This window comes from Cynoglossus semilaevis, chromosome 1 (genome assembly GCF_000523025.1).
Source record: "Cynoglossus semilaevis isolate Cse_v1.0 chromosome 1, Cse_v1.0, whole genome shotgun sequence".
NCBI lineage: Eukaryota > Metazoa > Chordata > Actinopteri > Pleuronectiformes > Cynoglossidae > Cynoglossus > Cynoglossus semilaevis.
This window is the reverse complement of record NC_024307.1, coordinates 31,494,771-31,510,105: the sequence shown is the minus strand read 5'-3', so window position 1 is coordinate 31,510,105 and position 15,335 is coordinate 31,494,771. Positions and strand designations below refer to the sequence as shown.

The window sequence follows — 15,335 nt, the reverse complement described above, 5'->3', positions numbered from 1 at the left end:
CATTTCGGGGACTTTTTATTTTTTCTGGGTTTTTTCACAATGGTAAAGCTATAGTAAGGCATGTTTTGGGTGATTTTTTTAATATTCATATAAAATACTTTTTGGACTTTTAAACACAAAATATTTACTTGGCAGCATGTTTTAGGTCAGTATTGAATTAGATTTTAAAATAATTTTTTGTATTAAGTGTTAAATCTAGGTTTAGAAAATAGGTCTGCAGTTGGGTCTATATGCTAAGGGGTAGTATTATCTGCATAAAACTGACTTTGGGTTAAACAGAATTGAACTCTTTTACAGCCACTTACAGAAATTTGCTGCGAGCAAATGTAGTAATATGTTTTAGCAGCAGTAGTGCTGGAAAAGGTTGATGCTCCACTCTAAAGCAGTACACTAGCACAGCAACAGCTGCAGAGAAAGTCAACATCACTGCTGTGTCAACATTTGTCTGCTGCCAAATAAACCGTGTCTCTCCACAGCTTTTCCTTCCTCACCTAAGATCACACTGAGCTTTAAAAGTGTCAGTGACTTGCAAACAAGAGGTGTCACTTTTGCAGGGGAAGCAAACATTTCCAATTCTCTCAGTTCTCAGATCACACACCATGTTTCTCATTTGGGTCTCAGACAAACCAATGCATGGTTTACTTCTGTATAAACAAAGGTCAGGGTTCAAATTACCCCTTTAAAACTGCTCTTTGCTCATCTCTTTTACCACTTTGGCAATGTTTAAAAGAAAAATGAAAGTACAGGATAATTTCTAAAGGATGTCTGATGTTAAGCCAGAGCTGTCATGTACATGTCCTGTAAGTGGCTAAGATGCCAAGAGACTAATGTCAGTATCTTACTGAGACACAGATTCTCAGTGCTTTGCAAATATCCATTTCCTTAACATTTTATGTACCAAAAAAAAAAAATAAATAACTGCGTTACATGGCTATAACCTCCGATAATTCTCTAGAATAAAATTTTAATTTCAACTTCAAACGATCACAAAATCAACATGATATAACTATATATTTATATATATATATATATTACTACTATATATACTAATTGTTTTTACTCGTTTACCTTTTTTGTACAACTTTTAGATCGAAGTATTTTAAGGTACAGTTTAACAGGATGGTAAAAAGAAAGGAAAATATCCCATTTGCCATTCATTATGTTCAAATAAAATTCTTGAATCTTGAATATTAGATTGGATAGAATTAGATTTGATTAAACTTGATCGTCTCCTACACTTGTCATAAGAAATCGTGTTAAATAATTGTGATTGTAAAATGTTATTAAAAATAATTGTAATTATCATCTATTCCATTATCAAACACTCCTACTCCTACACTACATTGCTAAATTTATTTACCTGTGGGTATTTTTTGCAATATTTAAACATTATACTAATGTTCACTATGTGTAACAAATGCTGTTTGTTTCGAGAGTCAGTGAGTAATCTGGTCACATCACTGTGATTTCAACATCTACAAAAAGATTATGACAATTTTGGGGTTTTTTGTACTATAATCTAGTAACTTTAATATAACTCTAAATTTGGGTAAAAGGTTTGGGACAGACAGGTTTTGAGAACTTTTAAGCCTGCTATAAATTTGCAACATGGCGTTGCGCCTAAATATCCCACTAGAACTGATTTATTTCCACATATGTTATACATTTTAACAGTCAGTTATAATCATTATTAAACAACTAGACAACGAAACACTTGGATGGTTAAAAGGCAAAGTGGCAAAGCCAGAGGAAAATGACAAAGCACCTGGTAATGGTTAAGACAACATCAAACACACATCACTATCATATTGGGTAATTTTTTAACGCTTCCATTTCCATATCTTTTCCATTACTGCCTGTTCAGAGAACGCTTGTCGGGACAATTTTCCACCTGTCTGAGAAGCAACAGCCAGGGGCTTGCAGAGCAGTTAAGACTCCCGCCCTGCATGTCTTCCCATTAATGTCCCCGACGGCATGTCCTGTGTAATGCGGACACTCAGCTCTGCTCAATTTCGTGATGTGATGGTCTCATAATTCAAGGTTACGAGACCGCAAAGGTGCATACCACCCAACATTTGGGATGTGGTGTCTGTTCCAGTTATGACCGTGGCAAAATGAGTAGAAGTGAGTAACTGGAAACTATCCGCCTGTTCCCTCCTGCTCTACATTCAGCTCTGACATTAAAGTGAATTAACAGCAGCAGCAGCATCACTAACCCTAAGGCAACACACATGTGAGGAGGTAACACACACACAAATGCTCCCACATCCGTTAACTGGACAGATCAATGGTTTGTGCTGATCACAATGACGGATCCAGTTTCCAATGGATGCATCAAATGATGGCCACTAGCCATGACATGGATCATTTCCTGTCTCGCCTCAGAGTCAATCTCTGTCAAAGCCATTTGATTGTACACTTAGTGATGCCTTGCCTGTGTCTCAGACAAGATACTTAATGTTAATGCAACCACATTGAATGCATCGACACACGCACACACACACACCATGAAATTGTAACGGTTCTCTACAACAAATGCTATGTCTAATACATTTAGAAACTGATACATTTAAATGACAACGAGTGTTTTTGTTTTAATATATTAGCATCATAACACAGTGTAATGATTTTCCTTTTAAAATCAGTAAGAAAGCAGGTAACAATAAAATAAAATGTGCCTCAGCAATTTAAGACTTAATGGTTAGAATAAGTTTGAAGATAATGAATTTTTGTCAGTCTTTCTTACATAGTGCATTCAATACTGGACACTATTAATACCATCATTCTGCTAATACATGTATGAATGATACATTTTCATAAAATACGATTTTATATGTATATACATAAATATGACATTTATTTTAACATATTATAAACTACTAACTTACCTGTTATTTCTTGCAGCATCAGAAACACGACTCTCCTGTCAGCAACAGCACAGCCATAACTGTGAAAACAAGCACCAATGAAACAATTTAATTTTATGAAAAAAATAATAAATATAAAAAGTTCAAGAATTTTCATTTGCAACTGACAGACAACCAAAAAAGAAGCAGAGGTACTAATGGTTACATATATTGCCTCACCCCCTAAAGGTCACACACAATATTTCGTCAGACTGCCTTTAGGCTTTGATTACGGCATGCATTTGCTGTGGCATTTTTTTTTCGATAAGCTTCTGCAATGTCACAAGATTATTACTGTTTCAGTGCATTCAATTTTCACCAAGATCTTGTATTGATGAGAGATGGACAACCACGCAAAGCCTTCTCCAGTACAACCCTCATCAGGGTTAAGGTCTGGACTCTGTGGTGGCCAGTCCATGTGTGACAATGATGTCTCATGCTCTCTGAACCACAATTTCAGCCCGTTGCATCCAGGCATGGAATATGTCCATGCCATCAAGGGAAAGAAATCTATAAATGGCATAACCTGGTCATCCAGTATATTCAGGTAGTCAGTTGACCTCATTCTTTGTCACATAATGTTGCTGAACCTAGACCAGACCAACTGCAGCAACCAGATCGTAGCAGGGGGCGCTGCTATGATCTGGTTGCTGCAGTTGGTCGAAAGGCACTAGACATCACTTCATCTGCCTCTCTTTTTACCCTGATGTTCCCATCACTCTGGAACAGAGTAAACCTGGACCCATTAGACCACATGACCTTCGTCCATTGCTCCAGAGTCCAATCTTTATGCTCCCTTGCAAACTGAAGTATTTTTTCCAATTAGCCTGACTGATTAGTGCTGTTTTCTCTTAGGGCTACAGAGTTGTTCAGTCCCAATCCATTGAGTTCCCTCAGCATTTGGCGTGTGGTGGGAATACTCTTACTTTCACTAGTAAACCCTGCCCTGACTTCTGCTGTTGTTTTTCTGTGATTTTCTGTGATTTGATGCACTAAATATATATATATATAAATATATAAATATATATAATAGTGATTGCTGATCACGGCCAGTTAAGATTTTTTCCCCCCATCTCTACAGCATTGGTAAGTTCTTTACCCAGTTTCAGTAGTTTCTACAGTTTCCCTTTCTCTGCCTAATGCTTGCCAATGATTCAAGTCTTCTCAAACAGACCAACACCTCTCCACGACAATAGGATATGTCTGTCGACATGGTTGTTAAGAAATAAGAGTGTTCTGTGTTTTTTGCATTCCCAGTGTTCAAGTGTCAAAAAAGGTGGAGACCCCGAACACAGACACACCTGATGCACTTTGTTCCTTGTTTTACCACACGGAGGCTTTTAAGCGTGTATGTGCCTGTGACCTCCCTCTGTCTCTGCAAGCTTAAAGCTTTTCAGCTCAAATCAAAGCAGAGCAGGAAATAAAGCAGGGAAGCTGAAGAGCAGAAACTGAGACACACATTCACACGAGCATACAGACCGACAGAGAGTATTCAGTGCTACAGAGACAGTGTGAGCTCTGACAATGACTCACAGTCAGGACCGAATTTAAGGATTCGGGAAACTGAGGGTGGGAGAGGATCAAAGAGGGAGAGTCTTTGACTTGTTGTTTTCATTCACATGCCTCAATCAGTCTTTATCTGCACCTTCATCCTCTGCCATGGTAGAAAACATTGCACTATGTGAGGACAACAAAAGAACAGAAGAGAAAAAAACCAGAAGAAAGATAAACAATCCACGTAGCCTCCATCATTCTCATCTTATCTCTTCACAACAACACACCGCTGCTGTCTGGCAAGTGACAAAGGGAAAAACAGGAATATGTCAGGGGCTGACACAGTTATTTGAATATGCGATTTTTGAAGGTGTCTAAGCAGAGACATCCGTCTGTACATGCATTCCTGGGCTCTGAGTCACACCATGTAAACTGGGTAAAGCAAGGGAGATGTCACACTCGCAGTAAGAGTCATTGAGCTCCAGCAGACAGTGGCAAATATCAACTCTACCATAACAGTTGAACAGGATCACACCACCAGCCTAAACTATACAAAACACTGCTTTTCTGTCGCCACCTTTACCAAGAACTACAAGTTTTGAAGGCAAATACCTTGTTTTAATACTAACCCAACTGTTAACAATGTAGTGATAAACATTCATACAGTAACATATCAGTGTTGAGTAGTCAACTATACTGAATGTACTGGAACTGTTGGTAATATGGTATTGGGTAATATGATAATAAACATGCCCCCACAGACAAATGACCTCTCTGTTCAACATTACACCAGGGCAATCTCCTCAGTGTTCCTCTAACATTGCACCCTATAGTAGTTGTAGTAGTAGTATAAACCCCGTGATTCCCAACTGCTGTACCACCAGAGATCATCAGGTATTTTAAAAAATTATCCAACTATGCAAAATGATTGGTGTCTAAAGCTATCATTTATATACTGCAAATAATTTGTCTTCATGTGTCTAGCATATGTAACAGTGACAGGCAGAGCAATTAACTCTTCAAAACGACACAGACCCGTAGACAGACGGGCTGTGTCTAAATGTAATTTTTTATGTATTTATGCGGCATTGCTCACACACTGTAGATCACAAGTTTTGGTCGGCATTTGGGATTTGTTGATCCTCTCGACAAACATCAATACATGTTTAATATCATTTTCTTTCAGTTCAACTACTTAAAAACAGATCAGATGACACTGAAGACCAGGTTCTGTAGAGGTCAGTCTTATGTATCTCCTTGTTCTTTATTAACTGTAAATGGCATTTGCAGTGTGTTTGAGATCAATATGACAATAAAGTGAGAACCCATTGTTTGTCAATATTTTTTTATTCCCCATATCCATTGCCTGCACCACCAGAGATCATCAGGTATTTTAAAAAATTATCCAACTATGCAAAATGATTGGTGTCTAAAGCTATCATTTATATACTGCAAATAATTTGTCTTCATGTGTCTAGCATATGTAACAGTGACAGGCAGAGCAATTAACTCTTCAAAACGACACAGACCCGTAGACAGACGGGCTGTGTCTAAATGTAATTTTTTATGTATTTATGCGGCATTGCTCACACACTGTAGATCACAAGTTTTGGTCGGCATTTGGGATTTGTTGATCCTCTCGACAAACATCAATACATGTTTAATATCATTTTCTTTCAGTTCAACTACTTAAAAACAGATCAGATGACACTGAAGACCAGGTTCTGTAGAGGTCAGTCTTATGTATCTCCTTGTTCTTTATTAACTGTAAATGGCATTTGCAGTGTGTTTGAGATCAATATGACAATAAAGTGAGAACCCATTGTTTGTCAATATTTTTTTATTCCCCATATCCATTGCCTGCCATATTGTTTTACTTCTTTAACGTATACATAATGTATTTAAACCCTTTGACTAATTTACATTGGAAAAGATATTGCCTAATTTTCTGCATTTTGATTGTTTGAAAATTTCAAGTGGTGAATTAGACAGGTTAGACATTTAGGAAGTACGAAACATTTGCCTTTATTGACATCCACATTTGTTACCTTTTATGGTCCCAGACACACTGCAAATCATTTCCCATTGCTGTGCCAAATTTCAGGAGTCATTGGTGCATATACAGATTCTGAAGAGGAGAAAAGGCAGTCTGGGATGTACACAGGAAAATAGCTGATTCATGGACTCAATGGAATATACAGCAAATAACAGAGCACAGATCAAAGAAGAGTTTGGTGATTTATTTTGAAGGAGGAGATAAATCTTGTTAGTTGGACTTTTGCACACTAGAAAGAAGAAGTGCTGGCCAAAGACTTATTGAAACACTGTGTATATACTAAATTGCTAGGTCAAGAAATGGATGATAGGACTGAACCTTGATACAGACCTATTTTTTTTAATATGTTTGAGACATGCACATGTAACACATTAGTAGCATGCCTGCATGGCAGAAGACCACAAACACAGGACAAAACAAGACGGCAGTATGGAAAAATGTCAAACCTGCAACACAGAGTTACTTAAAAAAGCAAAAGGATGTAGTATCATAATACACCAATTGTTGGAAGCACTGCAAAGACTAACGTTCAAGCAACAGACTGTCAACAGTACCAGAGAAGCAGTTATAATTGTTCAGGATCAACAACCACTTTTTTCAAATTGCACTAACTGTTTACAAGTTTAACATTTTACACTGGATTTTGATTTTGTGTTTGGACTGACTCTTTACAAGAACATTTGACTTGATGTCATATTTTAAATGTGAATCTAGGAAGCTAAACATCTTTATTTTTGGACATCCTCCTGTTTATATATGTTTACAAAGACACTAGAGTCCTGTTTTGTGTTAGAATGTGATTCTCAGTTGCTACTGGTGTCAATACAATTGTTTTTTTTTACAATTTGTCATTTATTTCTACAATAAATAACAAATCTGTACGGTGTGTGTGGACAATGTTGGGAGAGTAAGGTTTCAGTCATACATGTTGCCTTCAGTATCTGCCAAATGGTGAGGTTTGTTAAGTATGGAGTACTGGTCGATATGCAGAGCCCAATTATAAAAATTAGAACCAGAAAAAAATCCAGATTGTTGCCTTCTTGATATGCCTTTATTATTATTTCTACTGTTTCCCCCCAAATCTGTGTTTAGATATTAGCAACATTTTCTTTTTCCAGACATGCAGTAAAAATGCAGTTGAAGTGTATTGTTCACAGGAACATGATGGCAAAGAGAAGCTGACAGAATGTCATCCTGCTAAGATGCTGCAGAGAAAACCTGGCAATTGTACTTGTCTCAATAGTAAATAACGGTCCTTATTCGGATCCACAACATGAAAACTTTTTTCTGTTAGAAGTAAAAAATGTATACAAAGATCTTTATGACAGAAAACATTCATAGGGAAAACTGCGAACAGCCCAGGCTGCTATTTCAAAATGATTTAACTTATATTCCTGCTCTTTAAGGTTGAACACAGACACTGAATATTTATGTCTGATTGCTCAAAAACAGGATAGGCCCATTTTGCATTCATGCTCACTTATATTTAACCACCAACTTCAGATAAGAGCTCAACATCAGAATACATTGTCTACAAAGGAAAGGTTATTAAGAACGCGGCAGCTTTTCAGACAAACTGGGAAACTGCTCTTCATCTATCATCACGTTATTCATCCACAGCTGGATAGAAGAAGTTCACAACTATTCTCCAAGAGCTGGCAGGAGTCATTTGGGAAATCAACAGTTCGAGTGGAAGCAGGTGAGTCTGAAGTGGTAACCAAAACTTAACTGGAAATTACAGATAATAACAAGACATCTCCAGAAGGCCTCATCACAGACACGTGATATTTAACACCATCATGAAGGTTAAATGTTTCCATCTGAAAGAATATGACACATTTAAAGAGCAGAGACAAAAATGGAAAATGGACAATGGACAAACCATTCGACCAAGTTTTTGTTCTCTTTTTGGAGGGCTTTTTTGCAAGATTTTTCTTGACTAATTCGTCCTCAGCTATTCCCAAAACCCACAGTTCTCCTTTCTGGGGTTTCACACCAGCATATCTGTCCAAATCATTTCTAACACATGCCAAAACCGTTTCAATAATTTCCCTCTCCACGCTGCTCAATTTTATGAAGTATCAGCATCTTTTGACTCTGGCCAACTCTTACTCATGTCTTTTGGACAGCGTCACTATGTCCATTCCATATGTCGTCTGAACGTCATTTTACACTTCCTGATATTCCTCCAATATCTATTCAAAACTTGGTGGTAAAAACCACTCCATCTGACATGCCATCTCTTCACAACATATTTTGTGTATTGACAAAGGCTCCATGTAACTGACAGCAGGTATTTCTCTCTACCTTTACTGCCTCAGCTCCTTGCATTTCACCTGCCACCCTTACATTGAGACACATAGGGCACACTGACAAATCTTTGAAGTCCTATTAATTTCCCCTGGCCTTACAGATTACAACTGGATGTGATCAGTGATTCTCAAAACTTATTAGGCCACAGCACACATTTCCATATGAGAGAAAACACAGCAAATAAATCCCAATAATTAAAAGTAAATATAATGATCTTTTGGTTTCAATTTACAAACTCAGTATGAAACAAATCTTGCAACAAACAAATGTTCTGAATTTCTTTCTTTTTTTGTTTTTATAGTATCTGCTGTCACCTGTTGGAAGAGTAATAAATGACTCTGTTTTTTGCAGTACATTAAAAATCTATTTGGAAATTGAATAATTTTCCACGGCACACCTGACAATCTCTCATGATCCACTAGTGTGTTTTAGCACATTGGTTGGGATTCAATGACCTAAATCTTTACATAAATTAGAAATTATGTACATTTCTTTTAAATTGTTGAAATCTTAAAAAAAAGGTATTAAATCAAATTAGCATTGGGACCTCAGTGAAAACCTTTCATTTCCATTTCCATACATTAATTCATGTATTTGGCAGCAGGTTTCCCTCTTTATACAGTAAAGTACAAAAAAAGAAAACCAAATTATTTGTTCACCTTGTTACGAAGGCCTTCCTCTCCTGCATATTCAGTTAACTCCAACACCCATCCATGGACCTCCTGTAAATCAGTTTTGTTTAGTTTAGTTTTGAAGGCCATATTACAACTAGTGCATAAAAAAGGATTTGTCCCTTAACTAGGGATGTCCGATAGTAACTTTTTGCTGACATCCGATAGACTGACATTGTCCACTTAAATTAACACTTCATTTCCAATTCTGATATCAACCAATACTGATGTAGCAGGGCAGTGGTGCCCGGTAATATTTATTTATTTATCTGTACAAACCACTGTAAGAGTTGCTGGCACCAGCATTCTGCTTACAATACCCTAATTATTAAAACAGATGATAAAATTAGTTGCAATGCTGCCATCTAGTGACTGGAGACGTATTGATTGTTCGTGTTTTATAAAGGAGTTAACAGTTACATGTATGGGCGGTGGATTGAGGAAGTGTAGTGAGAGTGCGTGTGTATGAAGAAGAGAGAGCAACATGATAACAGAAGAAGACATGTGAGTTTAGTGATTATTTTTGAAACATTTCTGATCCTGTTGGTCTTTAGAGAGAATGATCAAAAGGAAAGTTGTTATTAATTAATTTACGAGGAATTATCCTCACAAACACAGAGCCTGTTTGGAGGACAGACTCAGTTAAAATTATGCTCGAAAACTTTACGTTAAAAAAAAAAAACAATTTCAAGGTTAGTGTTTTACAAATTCACTTTTTAAATGAGGTGATTACAACCAGCACTGCTTCTCCGTTGAGCCATGAATACTGTAACGGTGGAGCACAACCTAATTAAAATTTCAACAGACTGTAGATGAAGTGAAACCCCAAACTATTTTTAAATTAATCAACTGCTTACTAATTTAGTTTTTCCCTAAAGGAAACACAGTATAGGGTTTAATTTGACTATTTCTTTTCAGGGCTTATGGAAAGGAACGTGTTAAATAATTTGTGATTTTTCACATTAAAATTTCAAACGCATTTAAACACATAGACAGCACTGGATATTCAATACTTACACAGACAATCCATCTAAAGTTGCTCTAATAAACACACAAAACTGTGAGAAATCTGACCATATCCTTAGACTCAAACACTTACATTAAACTTACATTATCCAGGGCTGAAGAGAACATATAGAATGACAAATGTACATTCAGACGCACAATGTAACACTGATTGCATTACAATGACACTTTAACAGGAAATGAAAATGCAGTGAAATGTTTTAAGATCTCACCTCTAAATGTTTGATGCATATTCAGATGCACGTACAGCATTCACTTCTTCAGTGAAAAAAATATTTTTGATTAAAAAATTTAAATTTCTTTCAATTAGCAAAAATACAAAAGTTATTCATTGATATATTTCCACTATTGTAACAATAGCAATGTGTAATTCAACCAAATTAAAAACAAAATAACACTTCCAACCTGTGAGTCATATATTTAAGATACTTCAAAAGTAAATGCTCAAAACTGAAGGCCTAGGCAGGAAGAGAAAAATTGAAGGATGGAGTTTACACTTGTTATAGGTCAATAATACCATGTTTACTTCAGTGATAATATTGATGTTTTGGAATGACATTGAAGCTAAGGTCATTTTTGTTGCTTTTTACGTTGCCTGTGGATTCAGGTCTTAGATCTGTGCATCTTTCAGGCTCGATTAATTCAAAAATAAAAATAAAAAAAAGCTTTTTAAACACTGCTTCTTAATGGTTAAATTTGTGTGGATTGAATAATCACCATAAAGAAAAGCAATATTACACTTGTACATTTTGTAAACTGAACTTATTACGATAAAACATTTGAAATGTTTTTATTTTTGTTATTTTTCTATGTGTGGGGGGGGGGGTGCACACCCTTGGGAACAGATGTGGTCCATTCATTTCATGTGCATTAAATTCAGAAGTATTAATCCAAGTGCAGGCCCTAACACAAACTTAAGAAAAATATTGAGTGAAAAAAAAGTCAATGTTTGTTTTACTATTGATTAAGAACATCTCTGGAAAAAACAAGCTCCTCAGCCAGTGTGTGCAATCTGCACTTTGGTGTAACATAACAACAGCTCTTAAGATTTAAATGAATTTTTTTTTTAAACATAGAAAACAATGGAACTGACTGCAGAGAGGATGGTGATGCTTCTTCAAGAAAAAAAAGATTTTTAGAGAATTACATTTAAATTCTGAAAGAAGTAAACAACAGTGATGTTCATGTTTGATTGCTTGTTTGCTTTTGGGAGCCTGCCATTTTTCACACACATTTCAACATACACGGCTATTGTTCAAGGAATTATTGAGGAGTTATTTTTGTCTCACAGGGACTAATGTATCCCTTTGTCTCTGCAATCGACCAAAGTCATCACAGCTACGAACAGAAATTACAATGGTTTCAACGTAACTGTTTTCAATGATTTCCTTACTGCTGCACAATTTAGTATCCATGGTCTAACTATGGACCCTGTCTTAACCTTGTCTGATTTGTGTGTGTCTTTAAGATCTGGTCGCTTCCTCCTCCTTTTGGCTGATGAAAGAGAGGCATTAAAACGCAGCAGCTCAATGAAGATGGAGAAAAGAGATGAGGCTGTAATGTATCAGTACACCAAAGGAAAGATGTAGAAAAAGAGCAAGGAGGCAAACATGATGGCATCATTTTGGTGTGTGCAAAAACAATTGAGAAAAATATAGTTTTTCGTCAATGTGTAAACTCTCTGGTAGAACCAGATTCGGGATTAGGACTGATCATGTTTGTCTCCTACAGCAAAAGATTGAAATTGGTAAGGGTTAGGCTTAGCAGTTATAGAAACATGTCTGTGTAGGTTCTCAGTCATCCTGGTCATTTAATCAAAAATAGTTACATAGTTACATCGAAGGCAACTTCAAAGACGAGGTTTTTTGAAGAAGTTTCACCACTCATCTAAGAGGCTACTTCAGTTGTGACTAACTGCTGGGAAATTCTGGTATTTAGCCTCAAAGGGGCTACATACCACCACACCACACCTCCACCCCCCCTTTCTGCAACGACCCTTGTTACGGGCATGCAGCCTATTTGAGGCTAAATACCAGTTAGTAGGTGAGTTTGCTAAATGGCAATCTCACCTACTAACTCTGTTTCATTTTCAACTTCTTGTACTTTCTATTTTCCAAAACAAATTCTCTTTTTCAAAAAGTCAAAGTGATTCATGAATGAAGTAAATTAGGCAGCTGCATGTCCTTTTTGCTTGAACCATAATTCTGAAGTGACCATAGCATTTTTTTATTTTCAATTCAACTCATGGCAACATAGACTCTTTCAATGCTGCAATTTTTCATTAACACTGACAGGCATGGGGAAGCTGTAAAAGCCATTTTCTCTGCAGAAAACTTGTGTTAAAGTTAAATAAAAAAAGCCTCTCAGAGTGCAAGAATTATTGTTTTCCAATAGTTGGCAAGGATGTTCCCATAATTTTTCTTCCTGGCACGAATGGTTCGCCAGGCAGTTGAGGCTTTTAAACAAAAACACTTTTTTTCAGCCTGCTAGCCTACAAGCTTAAAGTCTGCATTGTGTACAGCTGCCCTGGGAACATGTAACGCCGCACAGCTTAAAAACTTTTCTCAATTTTCACTGGATTGACTTTGGGACTGGGACTAATCTTTGTGTTTGAAATTTGGCAAACATTTGGACAAACATTCTGAAACCAGATTCAGCAACTGTTGAATTTTCCCTGCCAAAATAACCACATGAGATTGGTTATCTCACTTTACCTCACTATCTCACATTTCCCTCTGAAAGGGAAGATCAGTAGGGCACAGCTAAGTATGACTTGTGTTGAATTATGTCCGAGCTGTCAAACAAACATGAGAGACCTTTGGTGAACCACGTAGTGAATGAGAGCATGAAATGGTATAAAAGATGAATCAATATAAGCTAATAATTATTAATTAGCTCTTAGTTGGAGACAAGTTCACAAATGTTTAAATCCCACAGAAAACATAGCAAGCAAACAAAAAATAAGTATGTTCTTCATATAATCAAGGAGCAACATTTAGCTAGAGTTTTTGTGCCACCTTTCAGTACCCTTTTTTTTTCAAAAAACAAATATGATCATCACTCACATGCTGTCACTGTTTGTATTAGGATCTATTTGAACAGCTTGTCTGTTGAAGCCAGGTGCCATGAAAAAAGTTGACTGTGCAACAAATAACACGGGAATTAAAATGAAGCCACAGAAGGCTGTGTGTCGACTGAGATGAGACAGACAAGAATAGGGACAAAGAGAGGGAATACCTAAAAGGAACTGTGCATTTTTCTTAGCTTCACTTTTATTTTGTTGTGCTGTTGAAATTGGACAGGTTGATGACAGTCTGAGCGCTGTATGATTGTCGACCCAGGTGTGATATTTACTTTTCTGCCAACAAAGATGGGTCAAAACTCATCTCGTCTAACTTCTCTAGAGTAAAGCAGTAAACACAGAAGGGCTGCAACAAGTACAGCCTGTGAGAGGTGAACCACCATCAGCAGTAGATTTGCTCGTGTATTCCAGCGCAGAGATGGGACAAGTGCACTGATTGCACAGAAGTAGCTCAAAATTGGTGACATTCTAAGATGGAGATAACAACAAGGCCAAATGTCAGGGACAAGGAAGAAATCGTCACAAATCAGAGAATGTGGGCAACTGTTTTAATATTCCTGTGTATGGATCACAAGATGAAGTATAAGTGAAACCCAAAGAGGGTAAGAAACTGACCAAAGAGATGTCACTGCCTATACATTTCAGAACCATGGATAGCACCAAACTGTAATAGTTATGGACTCTTATTTGTTCATATGATAGGACTCCATCCTCACTGTAGAATAAAAATAAACTCAAAATTCTTCAATATACAAGGGTCAAAAGTTCTATATTCTTGAAAAAACTATTCCTGTATCATATCTTCTGTTTAAATCCAAACACTTGCAAACAATATTTACATCAGATGATTTATCTTCAAAATCTGAGCATTTTTCAATTCAATGCTGTGATCCCACTGACAATGCAAAACAATTTTTCCAAGTTTTCTTTTGGCAACAATTTTGAAGCCTTCTGCTGTCCTTTCATCTGACCTTTCCCCCTTGTTTGAAGAATGTCTCCACTAGCTTTTGTTGGAAGCCTATTTTTACTGAAGTCAGATGAAGGCTTACCGTTGCAAGAAAAATGTGGAAATAAGTCAAGAGTTGAAAAGAGGAGTAGACAGATCATAAAAATAAATACCACGCAGACTGAAGTGACTAGAAATGTTTAAAATTAAACTTCTCTCTGTTTTGCCTGGTACCAAATAACTCATAGCTTGACACTGGTACGTGGCTTGGTGTTTGGGGTTCACTTTTCAAATTTCTTATTTTGCTTACAGCAAAGAAAATAAAATTAGATGCAGCCGTCCAAAACCTGTTGCACATTTTCAATAATTTGTACAGGTTTCCATAGAGGTTTGCCTAAAATGATTAATTTTTTTTAAGGAAGATGAAAATGAAAACCTGTTCAAACAAAGCTTGAAACAGCCTAAATCTTGACAAAAAATATATTGATACAACTGTTCAACTCTTGGCTTTACACATTAATAGTTAATGGCAGCATTTGCAATAAGATCATGTTTTAGAACTTTGAATCTTCTTTTATCTTTTTTATCCTATTTATTCTACCAAAAAGAAGAAATTCACAGATTCACAGGGGAGGGGGAAGGGTTAACCTAGACTAAAGCTCCTAACAGCCTCCCTGTTACAGGCGTCAGGTTTTAAAGGTGCTTGACACATGTAATCTTCAGCCAATTTTCATTGGTAGGGCTCACACAGCACAGCCAGGCAAAAAGGGAGAAAAGTGACAAATGACTTGACTACGGAGTTGAGTGAAAGTGTATCATTAACTTCATACACACCCTGAAA

The 15,335-nt window shown here is 36.7% G+C and overlaps 1 long non-coding RNA gene across 1 annotated transcript in view; it reads right to left on the bottom strand.

The window, feature by feature from the left end:
- Window positions 1–2,888: 2,888 nt before the first annotated feature.
- LOC112488095 (uncharacterized) overlaps window positions 2,889–15,335 on the bottom strand; it is a 21,098-nt gene continuing 8,651 nt past the window's right edge. The window contains exons 2-3 of the long non-coding RNA XR_003051832.1: window positions 9,429–9,491; window positions 2,889–2,947 (exon numbers count right to left, since the gene is read on the bottom strand). This is a non-coding gene — a long non-coding RNA (uncharacterized LOC112488095). The remainder of the gene's footprint in view (window positions 2,948–9,428; window positions 9,492–15,335) is intronic.